General features: G+C 46.9%; 1 protein-coding gene across 5 annotated transcripts in view; it reads right to left on the bottom strand.

The window, feature by feature from the left end:
- Positions 1-17,321, bottom strand: part of COQ8A (coenzyme Q8A) — a 49,424-nt gene that overhangs the window by 25,080 nt on the left and 7,023 nt on the right. The window contains exon 1 of one of the 5 annotated variants that reach the window (XM_079942716.1): positions 7,077-7,091. The exons of 3 other annotated variants lie outside the window; for them this stretch is intronic. The gene's annotated coding sequence lies outside the window, so the exon portion shown is untranslated. Of the gene's footprint in view, positions 1-5,798; positions 5,827-7,076; positions 7,092-17,321 lie in introns of those variants that run through there. One more of the 5 variants, XM_079942717.1, reaches the window with a different exon arrangement.

The raw sequence follows: 17,321 nt of genomic DNA, 5'->3' as shown, positions 1-17,321 counted from the left end.
AAGAAAGCTGGAGTAGCAATACTCATATCAGGTAACATACACTTTAAAATAAAGAATGTTACAAGAGACAAGGAAGAACACTACATAATGATCAAGGGATCAATCCAAGAAGAAGATATAACAATTATAAATATATATGCACCCAACATAGGAGACCTCAATACATAAGGCAACTGCTAACAGCTATAAAAAAGGAAATTGACAGTAACACAATAATAGTGGGGGACTTTAACACCTCACTTACACCAATGGACAGATCATCCAAAATGAAAATAAATAAGGAAACAGAAGCTTTAAATGACACAATAGACCAGATAGATTTAATTGATATTTATAGGACTTTCCATCCAAAAACAGATTACACTTTCTTCTCAAGTGTGCATGGAACATGCTCCAGGATAGATCACATCCTGCATCACAAATCAAGCCTCAGTAAATTTAAGAAAATTTAAATCATATCAAGCATCTTTTCCGACCACAATGCTATGAGATTAGAAATGAATTACAGGGGGAAAAACATAAAAAACACAAACACATGGAGGCTAAACACTACGTTACTAAATAACCAAGAGATCACTGAAGAAATCAAAGAGGAAATCAAAAAATACCTAGAGACAAATGACAATGAAAACACAACAATCCAAAACGTATGGGATGCAGCAAAAGCAGTTCTAAGAGGGAAGTTTATGGCTATACAAGCCTAGCTCAAGAAACATGCAAAATCTCAAATAAATAATCTAACCTTACACCTAAAGGAACTAGAGAAAGAACAAACAAAACCCAAAGTTAGCAGAAGGAAAGAAATCATAACGATCACAGAAGAAATAAATGAAACAGAAACAAAGAAAACAATAGCAAAGATCAATAAAACTAAAAGCTGGTTCTTTGAGAAGATAAACAAAATTGATAAACCATTAGCCAGACTCATCAAGAAAAAGAGGGAGAGGACTCAAATCAATAAAATTAGAAATGAAAAAGGAGAAGTTACAACAGACACCGCAGAAATACAAAGCATCCTAAGAGACTACTACAAGCAACTCTATGCCAATAAAATGGACAAATTCTTAGAAAGGTATAACCTTCCAAGACTGAACCAGGAAGAAATAGAAAATATGAACAGACCAATCACAAGTAATGAAATTGAAACTGTGATTAAAAATCTTCCAAAAAAAAAAGTCCAGGACCAGATGGCTTCACAGGTGAATTCTATCAAACATTTAGAGAAGAGCTAACACCTATCCTTCTCAAACTCCTCCAAAAAATTGTGGAGGAAGGAACACTCTCAAACTCATTCTATGAGGCCACCATCACCCTGATACCGAAACCAGACAAAGATACTACAATAAAAGAAAATTACAGACCAATATCACTGATGAATATAGATGCAAAAATCCTCAACAAAATACTGTCAAACAGAATCCAACAGCACATTAAAAGGATCATACACCATGATCAAGTGGGATTTATCCCAGGGATGCAAGGATTCTTCAATATACGCAGATCAATCAATGTGATACACCATATTAACACACTGAAGAATAAAAATCATATGATCATCTCAATAGATGCAGAAAAAGCTTTTGACAAAATTCAACACCTATTTATGACAAAAACTCTCCAGAAAGTGGGCACAGAGGGAACCTACCTCAACATGATAAAGACCATATATGACAAACCCACAGCAAACATCATTCTCAAATGTGAAAAACTGAAAGCATTTCCTCTAAGATCAGGAACAAGACAAGGATGTCCACTCTCACCACTATTATTCAACACGGTTTTGGAAGTCCTAACCTTGGCAATCAGAGGAAAAAAAAGAAATAAAAGGAATACAAATTGGAAAAGAAGAAGTAAAACTGTCTCTGTTTGCAGATGACATGATACTATACATGACGAATCCTAAAGATGCCACCAGAAAACTACTAGAGCTAATCAATGAATTTGGTAAAGTTGCAGGATACAAAATTAATGCACAGAAATCTCCTGAATTCCTATACACTAATGATGAAAAATCTGAAAGAGAAATTAAGGAAACACTCCCATTTATCACTGCAACAGAAAGAATAAAATACCTAGGAATAAACCTACCTAGGGAGACAAAAGACCTGTATCAGAAAACTGTAAGACACTGATGAAAGAAATTAAAGATGATACCAACAGATGGAGAAATATACCATGTTCTTGGATTGGAAGAATCAATATTGTGAAAATGACTACACTACCAAAAGCAATCTACAGATTCAATCCAATCCCTATCAAATTACCAATGGCATTTTTTACAGAACTAGAACAAAAAATCTTAAAATTTGTATGGAGACACAAAAGACCCCGAATAGCCAAAGCAGTCTTGAGGGAAAAAAATGGAGCTGGAGGAATCAGACTCCCTGACTTCAGACTATACTACAAAGCTACAGTAATCAAGACAATATGGTACTGGCACAAAAACAGAAACATAGATCAATGGAACAAGATAGAAAGCCCAGAGGTAAACCCACGCACCTATGGTCAACTAATCTATGACAGAGGAGGCAAGGATATACAATGGAGAAAAGACAGTCTCTTCAATAAGTGGTGCTGGGAAAACTGGACAGCTACATGTAAAAGAATGAAATTAGAACACTCCCTAACACCATACACAAAAATTAACTCAAAATGGATTATAGAGCTAAATGTAAGACCAGACACTATAAAACTCTTAGAGGAAAACATAGGAAGAACACTCTTTGACATAAATCACAGCAAGATCTTTTTTGATCCACCTCCTAGAGTAATTGAAATAAAGGCAAAAATAAACAAATGGGACCTAATGAAACTTAAAAGCTTTTGCACAGCAAAGGAAACCATAAACAAGATGAAAAGACAACCCTCAAAATGGGAGAAAATATTTGCAAACAAATCAACGGACAAAGGATTAATCTCCAAAATATATAAACAGCTCATGCAGCTCAATATTAAAAAAATAAACAACCCAATCCAAAAATGGGCAGAAGACCCAAATAGACATTTCTCTAAAGAAGACATACAGGTGGCCAAGAAGCACATGAAAAGCTGCTCAACATCACTAATTATTAGAGAAATGCAAATCAAAACTACAATGAGGTATCACTTCACACCAGTTAGAATGGGTTTCATCCGAAAATCTACAAACAACAAATGCTGGAGAGGGTGTGGAGAAAAGGGAACCCTCTTGCACTGTTGGTGGGAATGTAAATTGATACAGCCACTATGGAGAACAGTATGGAGGTTCCTTAAAAAACTAAAAATAGAACTACCATATGATCCAGCAATCCCACTACTGGACATATACCCAGAGAAAACCATAATTCAAAAAGACAGATGCACCCCAATGTTCAGTGCAGCACTATTTACAAGAGTCAGGTCATGGAAGCAACCTAAATGCCCATCGACAGATGAACGGATAAAGAAGTTGTGGTACATATATACAATGGAATATTACTCAGCCATAAAAAGGAATGAAATTGGGGCATTTGTAGGGACGTGGATGGACCCAGAGACTGTCATACAGAGTGAAGTAAGTCAGAAAGAGAAAAACAAATATCGTTTATTAACGCATGTATGTGGAACCTAGAAGAATCGTACAGATGCACCGGTTTGCAGGCAGAAATTGAGACACAGATGTAGAGAACAAACGTATGGACACCAAGGGGGGAAAGTTGCGGGGGTGGGTGCGTGATGAATTGGGCGATTGGGATTGATATGTATACGCTGATGTGCATAAAATCGATGACTAATAAGAACCTGCTGTATAAAAAATTAAAAAATAAAAAGATTTCCCCCTGAAAACCAACAGGGAGATCGTTCAGTATATAAAAGGATTTAAAGGGAAAAAATAAAATAGGTAAACAATGACAACAACAATAACTAAAAAAAAGAACCTGAGCTTCATTAAGTCCTGAAACCAGGTGTGTGATCTCAGTTAGAAGACTGTGGGTTTTGGCCGGGTTCGAGTCCCGGCTGCATGGGTTCAAGTCCCAATCAGGGTTTTGACCGGGTTTGAGTCCTGGCCACATGGGTTCAAGTCCCAGTCTGAGGTGCATGGTTTCAGGAACACCTGCTCCGGTAGCAGTTCCCTGCAGGGACCCAGGGGCCCCAAGCCCAACTCCTCAGGGGCTGCCTGTCCCTGCCCAGCCACTCTTGTTCTGCCCAAGGAAGCCTCTGACAGACACCCACCAAGGGACAACCAGAGCCCCTCCCCGCCCTCAGACTCAACTCTTCCCCAAGCCAGTGTTTTCAAACTGCAGTCCAGACCACAGAGCAATGCACTTGGAAAATCCTAACCAGCTTTAAAAACAACACCAACATGATGTCGGACAGGGAAGCATCAGGACACACTGCGGGCAGGACTGGAGCTGAAACCTGGTTCCCCTCCGCGTGCGCATGCGCTCTCTTCTTTCTCCTGGGTCACAGCATAAAACGTGTTTATGTCAGGGTCAAAGAAGTGGAAAGCCAGAGTACACAGGGTGCTGCACAGGGTTGGGTGTGTCTCCCAAGCATTTCTCAAGACCTACCTGGAGCTGTGTGCTGGGAGGGATAAGATAAGGTAAAATAAGGTGGCTGAACAAAAAACAAAAAGGAAAGGAGCAGGAGAACCCAGAGTGGGAGGGAGCAGTCTGGCCAGGGGGCAGGGAGGAGCTGGGATCTGCCAGGAGTCTCAGAGATAAGATAAGAGGAGCAGGTGTGGAAGGCACAGCAGGCAGGAGACCTGCAGGAACAAATCTCTTCACAAACGCATGGAGGCTGACTTGAGAAGGGCCCGAATTAACAGAAGCACAGACAGGAAGGTCAGGCGAGAGCACTGACAAGGATCTGAACCAGAACTCTCGTGCCTTCCAAAAACCTCAGGCTCACTCCCACCTGCCCTTCATGGGGAACCAGCCCCAGTCAGTCCAAAGACTCCTGCCCAGATCCGCTCTGCTCCTGAGCATGAGACACAGCTACTTTTATTTAAAAGGAGAGCTGTAGTGATAGCCAGAGAAACCCAGGAATGCACAGGAGCCTAGAAAGTTAAAATGACCCACCACAACCTGCCCTCTAAGAACCCTTCACCTTCATAGGAAAGCAGCGCCCAGGCACTGGGCTTCATCTTCTTTTAATCTTTATAAACAACCTCAATGACATGGATGTTATTGACCCCATTTCACAAAGGAGAAAACCAAAGTCAGAGAGGTTAACTAACTGGCTGAGGTCATTCAGCTCCCGAACAGTGGCCCTGGGGTCTGATACCTGCCCTCCGCTGCTCTGTGCCCACCACACCACACTGCTTCCCCAGATGCTCGGGCCACCAACTCCAAGGCACCCCCATAGGGACAGGGTACTGATTAGACACAAGTGGACCTCCTGTACCCTAATCAAAGCCAAGGAGGTTTTTGGAAGGTGACCAAACCGTTGAAGGAGACGGGAGAGAGAAGGGGGAGCTAGCCCTGCCCATCACCTGGTGCTGTTTCACACCCTGGGCTCCACTCTGGGCTTCTGCACCTTATGGCAGTCAACAAGTGTGAGCCCCATAGACCAAATGTCTAGGACTGGGAAAACAGCATGTCATCAGAGCTCAGATGCAGCTGCTGCCAGCTCTCAACAGCTCCCCTGCCCCTGGCCCCGGACACACACAGACACATTTCACTCTTAAGGAAAGAGGTTTTTGAAAGAGACATCAGGGACATGCAATGGCAGAGGCCAGGGCCCCAGCCCCATCTGTTCAGAAAGACCCCTGCTGGTGGACCATCCACCATACCCCACTGCCCCAGGGGTCCCCAGAAACAGGCTTTCCCCTTGCTCACCTCTAAATCCAATCCGGATAACCAAGGCAACGGTCTCCCATAAGCCACAAACCTGGATAATTTCAAAACCTCACCTTGTCTGGTAACGGATATAAGACCTATTTAACTCAGACTTTGTTTTCAGGCTTAAAACTAATTCTGCCTAGATTTCTCATCCAAGTTATCATACCCACAAACTAAAGTTTCACTAGAGCAAAGCTGATAAGTGATTTTTTTGGCCAGTTTCCCCTGCCCTGGCTCTGCAGTTCATTGTGAAATACCCACTTCTGGTCCTGCACTCTGCAGTTGCAGCTCTGGAACCCACCAGACTCCAGTCCTAACTTTTCTGGTCTCTAAGTATGTCAGCTCTGAGCATAGTTCTGTGATGGGTCAGGATTATACCTACTTTATGACGATGATTTTTTTAAAATTCAAAAGAGGAAACAATGTTAAATAAACTGACCAAGTTTTTTATTAAATTCCTGCATTTGAGACATATGAGTAATAATGGTCTCCTGCAGTATTTTCCTAACTGTATTTTCCTCTTTTTTTTCTTTTGCGGTACGCGGGCCTCTCACTGTTGTGGCCTCTCCCGTTGCGGAGCACGGGCTCCGGACGCGCAGGCTCAGCGGCCATGGCTCACGGGCCCAGCCGCTCCGCGGCATGTGGGATCTTCCCGGACCGGGGCACGAACCCGTGTCCCCTGCATCGGCAGGCGGACTCTCAACCACTGCACCACCAGGGAAGCCCTTCCTAACTCTTTTAGTTCACATATCCCACTTTCAAAGTGGAAAATAAATACGTCATCTTTAAAAAGTACACATTAAAAATTAATTAGCTATGCCTTTCTTCCTGCCTGAACGGTTGTGTCCTCATACCGGAGAACTTTCCATGGGTTCCCGTCTCACCCGGGACAGCGAGTGCCGTCATGGAGGAGGAGAACTAGAGCCAGCTCCCTGGGAAGGCAGGCTCCATCCACATGGAAATGACATCACGGAAAGCTACCATCCCGCTACTATGGGGCAGTCCCTCCCCTTCTCACATTAACAGATGCTGCTCATAAACAGTCTGTCGTTGTGAGCAGATTCACAGGTGGATGCACATTTCAAAACCGCAGCCCGTGCCAGCCCCCTTAAGGATTATTTACCTAATGTTCAAGGAACGCTGTCCCCAAACCTCCCCACATGCTGCTCTGCTGGGTACAAAGTGACCTTAGTCAATACCAGGTATTCTTTTGCAAGGGAGTGCCTACCCTCAAGGAGCAGGGGTGGGAAGGCAAACAACTGCCAGAGGAAATACCTTTCCAGAACTTCGTTCACCTCCTGGTTTTCAAAAATTGGCTCTCATAAACCCTACTTCTAATGCACCAGGATCCCAACGTGACTCAGAATTCAGCTGTCCTGAATGGTGGGGCAAACCCCGCAAAAGGAATGCACGAGCGCCAGGCACTCAGCTACACCAGCACGCATTTTCATCAGGACCTTAAGGAAATGAAAATCAAAAATGTGTTTTGGGGGCTTTTGATTTTCAAAAGCCAAGATACATTAATCACAAGTTTAAAATCTTATCCTCACCACGATTTCATCTACAAGTATTAGAGTCCTCACCCACCCCGCTTCACCCTGCTGGTCCTTGAATGGGTTTTCGGGACCTCACGGAGGAGCAATACAGGGATGGAGGGCGCATTCAGGCTCTTCACCCACTTGCCCTAGAACGCCTGGGCGCCGCCCGGTCTCCTCTGAGCGAGCACCAATGAATACAGCGGTGAGGGTGGAGGACGGGCACTCACATTTGGGAGTGCCCACTAGGTACCAGCACCAAAATAGTCATTTGGTCAACTCTTTGAACACCTGTTCACTGATGTCTCCGCCCAGTGCTCTGGGTTAGTCTGTGCAGGTTCTGGGATAAACCTGCCCTTGGCCCCGGGGTGCTCACAGCTGCAGGAGCACGCAGGCACATCTATAACGGGCACAGACACCACGGAGACGGCCAGAGGCCCACTGAGGCCGACACACGAGGACCAGGTGCAGAGGAGGCAGCTGAGCAGCGGCAAAGCCTGGGAGCCTGGACAGCTCAGCCACTGACACTACGTGTGCTGCTCGCCTCGTCACCCTCCATAGCAAGAGGGGGCTTCAGGTGGCTCACCAGGCCCCTTTTCCAGCCCTAACATGCTAAAGTGCTATAAAGGAAGTGAACAAAGTTGTTGTCTAGAGAGAGAAAGAACTGGAATAAATACAGCTCACCACTCCCCAGGGACACAGACTGAGAAAGAAGCACAGCCAGTGTCCCCTGACATGAGCCCTCGAGCTCCAAGAGGAAACTTTCCTGCTGAACCCTCACTCTCTGACCTTCCCGAAGACATTTCTGAGATACCATTTCATTCATGTTGAAAAACAGACTCAGAGACGCCATTAGCTGGAAATTATCTGGGGTATGAGGACCTTCAAATCTAGTCTCCAAAACTAAAAAAAAAAAACCAAAACAAACAAACAAAAAAACCACCAAGTGATGCCTACCTGGCCAGATGCAATAAGATGTATCAGCAGCAATGAGTTGTGTTCTTTTTAAAAATATATGGAAATTCCCTGGTGGTCCAGTGGTTAGGACTTAGCACTTTCACTGCAGTGGCCCAGGTTCAAGCCCTGGTCGGGGAACTAAGATCCTGCAAGCCGTGTGGCACGGCCAAAAATAAATACATACACACATACATACATAAAAGAGGCAATCCTGACAAGCACTAAGCAAATGAAGGCATCATAAACCTTTCCACCAGGACCCACATGGGGGAATTTTATTTGGGGGGAGGGTTCCCATATGCACCCCCAAGCCCCCCCTTCACAGCCAGAACTCACCATCTGTCACTTGTCTCTTCTCATGAGGTGACAATAAGCCAGGGACAGTGCATGAATTTACTGAGCCACTGTTCAACCCCCTTCGTAAGTATAAAGTGTGACAAGGCAGACCAGCTCCCATCCAAGCAGAGCCAGAGTGTCTACACCTCTAAAAGCCAGCACGCCCTCCTCTTGTCTCTTCCCATCCTGAGCTGCCTCGGAAGCCATGGGATGACTGGTGTAAGGACCCAAAAGCAAGCTGCCCAGCAAGCCCTTTGTCTTGGGGAGTGTGTGTGAAGCTCACTGAAAAGCCTTTTCCTGAGCGGGCTTCGTCCCGCAGCTGCTGCATGCGCACCAGCCAATGGCCCACAGGCATCAAGCTCGGCATGTCCAGAACTGACCTCACCCCCCTTACCCCGCCCACCCCATGCTCCCCGTCCTGAGCACTGCGACCACCCCCCACGTCTCTCCAACCCTTCCCACTTCCCCTAGTCCCCCAGGGTGCTCCCAGCTGGGCAACCGCAGCAGCCCCTAACTGGCCTCTCTGGCCCCCGCCTTGCACAGGAACGCATGTCTTTCCTCCTCACCAGATCTCAACTCAAACAGCACCTCTTCTGGGATGCCCTCCCCAACATGTCCCATCCCTAAAGCCCATCCATGTCCCCCACGGCTCCCTGTTCTTTCCCCAAGGTAGCAGTGACCATGCTCTAAACCTGCCTATGTACCCGTCTTCCCGCCACACTGGGCTGTCAGCCAGAGGAGGGCACAGACCACATCTGTTGTCCCCTCTCTGTATCTCCAGCAACTAGCACCATGCTTGACACAGAGCAGACAGAAATGAGCTCAGCTGGTCCCCCCAAGGTTTAAGAAAGCCTGCCATTTCTGGAACTGACTCACACCTGCTTGCATTTTTAATCTGCACGTGGAATCAAAGGTCTCTTAGGAGCCTGGTCTGAGGCAGGGTTCTCAGGCTTTAGTGGACATCAGAACCACTCGGGAGACTTGCTGAAACACAGACCGCTGTACCGCCGCCCTGGGTTTCTGATTCTGTAGGTCTAAGATGGGGCCTGGAAACCTCTATTTCTAACAAATTCCCACCTGCTGCTGCTGGTGGTCCTAGAAACGTACCTTAAGAACCCTGTTCTGGAGGAAGAGGGGAAAAGGGAACAGAGGTGGCCCAAGCCCAAGGTCAGGCAGGAAGTCTAAACAGGGATCCTTTCCTAAAAGTTTCTCCCTGCTACTCGCTCCCCAAAAGTCTGGCTTTGTTCTTAAGTGGAAACCTTCCACCTGCCCCTTCCTTTCCCACTACTCCCTCAAGAAACTGAAAAAAGAACATGGGAAATGAATGGGCTTAAAGACAATGGCCCACAGATCCAGCCACCAAAGGAATCTCAAGATTGTCACTTTAGTACTCCCGGGAAAGAGGGAGGCCCCAGGGCAGGGGCTCACAGGTGGCCCTCTGCCCCCTCCCAGCTAAGGACAATCTTTTTACTTTGGGCATGAACAGTCTGTGTGGACACTGGAAAGTTCCTTTACATTCTTGAAATTTTTCTTTTTTTCTTTTCCTCTTAGAAAAAGGAAATACAGTCGACTGTTTCCTCCAAGGACTCAGAAGAGTATATGTGTTAGGGGAAAGACTTGGATTTCTGAACCAAAAATCCATGAATTTCTTTAGATGTGCCCTTCGCCTCGGCCTTTAAAAGCACACCCCAGGGCCCATCACTCAAATATCTCAGGCACTCCAGGCTTCTACATAGTGAGGTCTGGCTTCCGGGTCCGTCTGGCAGCAGGTTCAGAAACATCCTAATACATATCAATTTTCAAAGGCAACTAAAAACATGAAGAAGAACCCAGGGGAAGATATAAAGAGCCTCTGTCCCCCCCTCAAATCCCACCTCATAGCCTCCCCCTCCCCTGTCAGTCAGCCCCAGCCAGGCCTGGTGAGTCAACTTTCTATGGTGAGAGACAGGCCACTAGGGTCATTCATCCCCCACAGCTGCAAGTCACCTCTGGAATGCCCCAAACCTGCATGTCTACCACTAAAGTCCCCTTTCCCTGTCTCCTTCCCAGGCCATCCTGCCTGAAAGTTATCTAAGCATCCAGCCAAATTCTGTCAAACTGCATTTCCTTAACCGTGGATGTGTGATAATGCAGCCCCAAGAATGGAAATGACAACATTGTCTAAGACTGGCTACATAAACAGTGGTACACCCATTAGATGGACTGCTATGCAGCCATCTAAAATGACACTGTGGAAGGTATTTATTGACAAATAAGAAAGTTTACTATATATTCCCATGTAGGAAAAACGCAGGTTACAAAACAGTATTATCCTTTATTTTGGAGGGAGGGAGGGAGGGAGATGGATGATAGAAACAGAGCATGCAAAACAGGAACAGTGGTTTTCTCTGGGTGGTGGGGTGATAGATTCTTATTACTTTATTTCCTAAAATTTTCTACAAAGAACATGTACTACTTTTATAACAGAAAATAAGTTATATAAAAATAATCTTAAATATCTGTTGTTAAAATAAAAGCAAGCACACAAAGGTGTGATTTAAAGAAACTATCCCACATCCCTGAAGCGTTTGTCCTGGGCGGGATGGGCAGAGGGTTAGATAGCAAATCAGAGTGCTATAAATACTACCTCTCTACACCCTTTAGCCACTGTCCTTCATCAGCAAACAACTGCCCCTGACAGGCCACCAGGAAGGTGGAACGCGGCCACCCCACTTTTGGGAAAGAGGCTCAACTGTGCTGCTCAGAAAGTGGTGAGAAAACCACTTGGCAGAGGCAGGTCTAATGCCGGCCCCTGTGTTCAAAGATAGAAATAATTAACGGTACTTTCCCCAAAACAGGATCCTAGTTTAGAATAATGTAGTTAGTGCAGTGATCACATTTTTCTGAACCGAAAGTTAAGACATGTATGGGCTGGCAAAAAATTTGTTAGGGTTTTTCCGTAACATGACTGGTGCCCTTTTAGATCAGGGGTCAGCAAACCATGGGGCCAAATGCAGCCCTGTTGCCTGTTTTTGTAAATAAGCGTTTACTGGAACGCAGCCTTGCTCATTCATTCAGGTACTGGCAACAGCTCGTTCATCTACATGTGCACTATCTATGGCTGTTTGGGGTTTGGGGGTTTGGTTTGGTTTGGTTTTAAGCTATAACAGCACGGTTGAGCAGTTGCAAGTGAGAACTATGGCCCACAAAGCCTAAAATATTTCCTATCTGGCTCTTTTTTTTTCCATCTGGCTCTTCAAGGCAAGTTTGTTAACCCTTATTCTAGGGCAACAGAGTAAAACGTAACCACAACTGTCCCAGGAAATCCGGAAAGGTCACTAGAGTTAAATCAGAGCAGCCCAACAAGGCCGGTGTTGGGGTGAGGACCCCCCCGTTACAGCTCTGCTCCTGACCCCAAAAGATGGGTACCTCACCAGGCACAGAGCTGCCCACCACCCAGAGGCCCCAGGGACAAAGGGAGGGTTCTGTGGTGACCACCTTTTACTGGGTCACCTAGAACAGGGCAGCCGAGTTCTGGGGGGGGCGGTTGGAGGGGAGACACAGGCAGACACGATGTCCACTACTGTGGGGCGGCACAGCGGAATTGTGCCCCGTAAGGAAAGGAGCTCGTTTCTGGACCTCAAGTTGTCTCCTGGGCTAAGGACTTCATGTTCCTCCAAAGCCATTTCTGGACTATTGGGATTTTTCTTGGAACCAGTTAAAACGTATACACTCTTACGCTAACACACTCAAGAGTTTGTTGAATAGCAGGCACTGTGACAGTCTCCTCCAATGAATTTCACCAGTTCCCCAAACATTCTTATTCTGTGAGAAGCAGAAAACCAGCATAATGTGATGATAACTATAGCTGCTATTATTTACTGGGAGTTTATTATATGCCAGGCTGTGTGCTAAGTGTTCTATGTGTATTACCTGACTCACTTTTAAAAGGTAAGTACTAGTATTTTGCCCATTTTACAGATGAAGGAACTAAGGCACAGAGAGGTTAAGTAACTTGCCGAAAGTCACACAGTGAATAACAACAAGTAGAGCTAGAACTCGAATCTATCATGGCTCAGGAGCCAGGCAACCATTTAACAGATAAAAGGAGAAAACAAATAAGAGTGTGTTTTGATGTCCTAGACTGCAAGCCTTCATTCTCCACTCAATGGGTGATTAAGAAGACATTCCTTAGGGGCTTCCCTGGTGGCACAGTGGTTAAGAATCCTCCTGCCAATGCAGGGGACACGGGTTCGAGCCCTGGTCCGGGAAGACTCCACATGCCGCGGAGCAACTAAGCCCATGTGCCACAACTACTGAGCCCACGCGACTCTAGAGCCCGTGCTCTGCATCAAGAGAAGTCACCACAATGAGAAGCCTGCGCACCGCAACAAAGAGTGGCCCCCGCTTGCGCACAGCAACAAAGACCCAACTCAGCCAAAAATAAATAAATAAATAAATAGATTTATTTAAAAAAAGAAGAAGACATTCTTAGGATTCCCTGGTGTGTCGCCCCAAGGTGGGCACTGGGCTGGGGCCAGGGAGGGGGAGATAAAAAAGCAGCAGAAGGAGAAGTTCCAGCCTCTAATGATAATCCAGAGAGAAACCCAATGCTGCGTATGAAACTGCACGGGCCGGACTCCAAGGCACAGGTGAGTAGCACAGAGGGTCCCAAGTGGTCTTTCCTCCCACTGGGGAGCAAACATAACTGATGACAAGTACCAACCTGCCGAGCATGGGGTCCTGAGGGCAATTTCATTGTCTGACCAAAAACCCACCCAAGTTTTCTGCTTAGAACATTAAAAAAGATTTCGTTCAGGAAGTGATACTGATGAAGCAGTCAAGATGCTCTGGAGCTGGGCGCCCCAGGTTCAAAGCCTGACTCTGCTGTGAACCCAAGTAGTCATTGAAGCTCATCTTTGCAACTCAGTTTCCCTCATCTGTTCTCAAGAGGAGTGGGTTAGGTAATCCATATAACAGTACTTAGGACCCCAAGTGCCTGGCACACAGTAGGTCCTCAAAACCATTAGCCGATACGATCATTATTAAGACCACACGGACACTCTGGAAGGACTCACCAAGTCACTCAGACCTGGTGAGACCAGTGTGGACAGCCCTCTTACCGATTTCTACCCCAGCACCCGGGCTGGGTACAGTACCAGATCTGACTCGGGGAGAGCAGACTCGCCCTCTCTCGGGGGCCAGTGAGGCTGATTCGGCTGTGGTGTGAGGCATCGTTCAGGAGAGGTGGTCTGGTGTGCTGGCGGCCTGCTAGGAGTGCCTAGACAACCAGGACATAAATACTGCTGGTAATCCTCACCATGGTCAATACCACTCTCAGAGGAGACAACAGCACAGGAGGCTTTCGCCAGGTAAGCACAGGCTTTTGACAGTGCTGGGGAACCCCTCTGACCCCCACAAGTTCCCTGTCTCCAAGCTACAGCCCATCTGCTGCCAGATTAACCTTCTCCAAATCCATTTTCATCATGTTAAGCCCCGGCTCAAATGGCTTGTAGTTTTCTAGAGGATAAGCTCCAAACTCCTGAGTCTGAAGTCGGGACCCAGGCCTCCGGTCCAGCCTCCGCTTACACCTGTGCCATGTAAGCGCTGCTCCAATTCCTTCCCTCTCACACCAACCCTTCATCCCTGCACTTCTAAAACTGAATGAGGCCTGCCTCCGGGCCTGTGCATCAGCTCTGCTCCACCCGGCCAGGCCACTCCAGGCCTGTCCCTGAACCCGTTTCCTATAATCTGTTTCCTCACCTGGATATTATGACAGCATAAGTTCTTATTATGTCCAATCTAAATAAGAGAGGCAGAAGTACTTTGAAATGTATGAACATGTCACATATATTCAAGGACACATTTCTAATCAGGCCCTAACTTACTCTTGGCTCTTATGATTTTGTCTTCCCATCAGCCGATGTAAATTTTCCACTGCTGGTCAGATTCTGCCCCGTTTTGTAAGTTATCTTTGGCACACAGAAGTCTTTCCAATAATAAGCCCCTTGGGTGGCTCACATCTCACACACCTCTGACTCTTTCCCCACCTACCTCCACACACAGACGGACCCTGACCACACAAATACAAGTGTCATCTGTACTGTCACACAGGTAGGTGAATAAGAACCCTGGTGGGGAACCCTGGAGCTGTAGTTGAGGAGTTTATCTTAAACTAAAATCAGATATTTAAGGGGTTGTGTTTAAATCTGGCCAAAATACTGTGGGTGGCTTTGGGAGGCTGACTGATGGCCCCCCAGAGATGTTCACACCCTAATCCCCAGAACCTGTGACTATGTTCTCTTATGTGGCAAAAGGGGCTGCTGAAAGTGTGATTACGTTACAGATCTTGAGATGGGGGGGTTATCTGGCTGGGCCCAATGTAATCAAGGGTCTTTATGAGAGACAGAGAGGCAGGAGGATCTGAGTCAGAAGAGGGAGAGAAAGATGTGAGAGAGGCGGACGCTGGAGTGATGCAGTTGTGAGGAAGGAACCACGGCCAAGGAATGAAGCAGCCCCGAGAGGCTGGAAAGGCAAGGGGAGGGGCTCTGCCCTTGAGCCTCCGGAGAGAATCTGCCCTGCTGACTCCTTGATTTCAGCCAGGTGATACCCATTTCAGACTTCTGACCTCCAGAGCTGTAAAATAATAAATTTGTGGCGTCTTAAGTCATTGAATTTGTGGTAATTTGTTACAGCAGCAATAGGAAACTAATGCAGTGGCTATTTTTAAAAGATACATCATTGGGTTGGGAAGAGGGGCGATATTCTAGAATAATTTCCGGATCATTCATCTAAAATAACTTAGTTTAGTCACTCCACAAGTGGTACTGAGTGCCAGCTAAGGGCCAGGTGCTGTGGTAGGTTCTCACATATCCCATGGGCAGCTCAAGACACATTCTTGTTCCTGATGACAGAGTCCTGCCTGCTTTCAGTATAAATACGCCCCATTCGTCTACCAGCCTCCTTCCCAGGCTCGGTTCAACACTGAAAGCATCATGGAGCACTTACATTACATGCCAGGCACTGTGCACGGCCTGGGGTACCGCAACGTCCAAGTAAGAGCCCGCACCCTCAAAATGCTCCTCATCGGTTCTTACGTTCTTAATCTTTCAAAACACTTTCACTTCAGATTAAATATTTCAGTGAAATAGTATTAATAACAAGAACAGCTACCAGTTATTACTCCCCTTCTGTGTGTATCACTTTTTATTAGTCCTAATCCTACAGCAACCCTGTGAGGTATTACTGTCCCCATCTGCTGATGAGACACAGCTCCCAAGGTAAAGAAATCTTCTCTAAGTCCCAACGCTGTCAGGGGCAGGCCTATCCATGCCTGTCTGACCCCAGGCTCAAGTCTTTTCCTCCTGCAGCCTAGGAAGTGAGCAGATAAGAAACCTGCCCCCAGGTCAGTAACAACAGTCACTCTCCTGGGGGCTTCCCTGGTGCCGCAGTGGTTGAGAATCTGCCTGCCGATGCAGGGGACACGGGTACAAGCCCTGGTCCGGGAAGATCCCACATGGCGTGGAGCAACTAAGCCCGTGAACCACAACTACTGAGCCTGCGAGCCACAACTATTGAAGTCTGTGCGCCTAGAGCCTGTGATCCGCAATAAGACAAGCCCGCGCACCGCCACGAAGACCCAACACAGCCAAAAATAAATAAGTAAAATAATTAAAAAAAAAAAAAAAGAAAGAAATGCCTTAGAAAAGAGGACAAAAGTCACTCTCTTGGAAACACGGCAAGGTTCATGCCCTGAAAAGTGTGTCCACCTGGCTGCAGAAAATCATAAGTCCTAAAAATCCAGGCGCTGACGGGGCTCTCAAAGGCCACCTGGCCAAACTCCCTTTCTGGAAAGCTCCTCAGCTACCAGGTTGAGAGTGTTAGGCTTCTCAGCACCAGCGATCCCACCCCGGTTCTGTCTCAGACGTAAGTGGGAGAAAGAGGCAGAAGCCCCACACTGAGTCCACTCTGGGCGTGCGCCTCTGGAAGGAGCTGTTGGATACGCGGCCCCCAGTCCTGCCACGCTGACTCCCAGAACCTGCCTCCATCAGCAGCACCCCCAAACACCACACACAGGCCAGGCACGGACACCTGTGCACGTCACTGGTGCAGACATTAAATTAACAGGTCCTGCCACCGAGGTCCCGTGCAACCCTCTGGCACTACAAGCGTAGGCAAAACCCCAATAGTTTTTAAGACCAGTGAGTTAACCCTACCAGGGACGATCCTAGACAGACAACAATACTCAGGAGGAGAAATGAGAAGAGGATGTTCAGAGGAAGAGGCGACTGTCTCCTCGCTGACCTCCACTCTCCTTTGCCGGCAGAACTAAGGCCACGGGCCCAGGCCTGGCCTTCAAGGCCCTTCACTGTGGACCCCAAGACATCTTTCCAGCTTTTATTTCCTACTATCTCCACCCCACACCAGCGCTTCAGCCAGAATGGCTCATGCCCCAACACACACACACACACACACACACACACACACACACACACACACACACACACTTTCCTACTTCCACGTGCTGCTCCCACCTCCACCCCCGGGACACCCTTTCCTCTGCCAAAATCCTACCCGTCCTGATGGAATGTTAGACGCTCCATAGGGTCTGCCCCCCATCCTGAAGTCACCTCTTGTCCTCTAAAGTCCCTCATCTCTTAATGGCCTAAGGTCGCCCTGCCATGCCCTATAGGACTCTTAGAGTACCTGTCCC

This window comes from Stenella coeruleoalba (assembly GCF_951394435.1).
Source record: "Stenella coeruleoalba genome assembly, chromosome: 1".
Lineage (NCBI taxonomy): Eukaryota > Metazoa > Chordata > Mammalia > Artiodactyla > Delphinidae > Stenella > Stenella coeruleoalba.
This window is presented reverse-complemented; position numbering and strand designations above follow the sequence as displayed.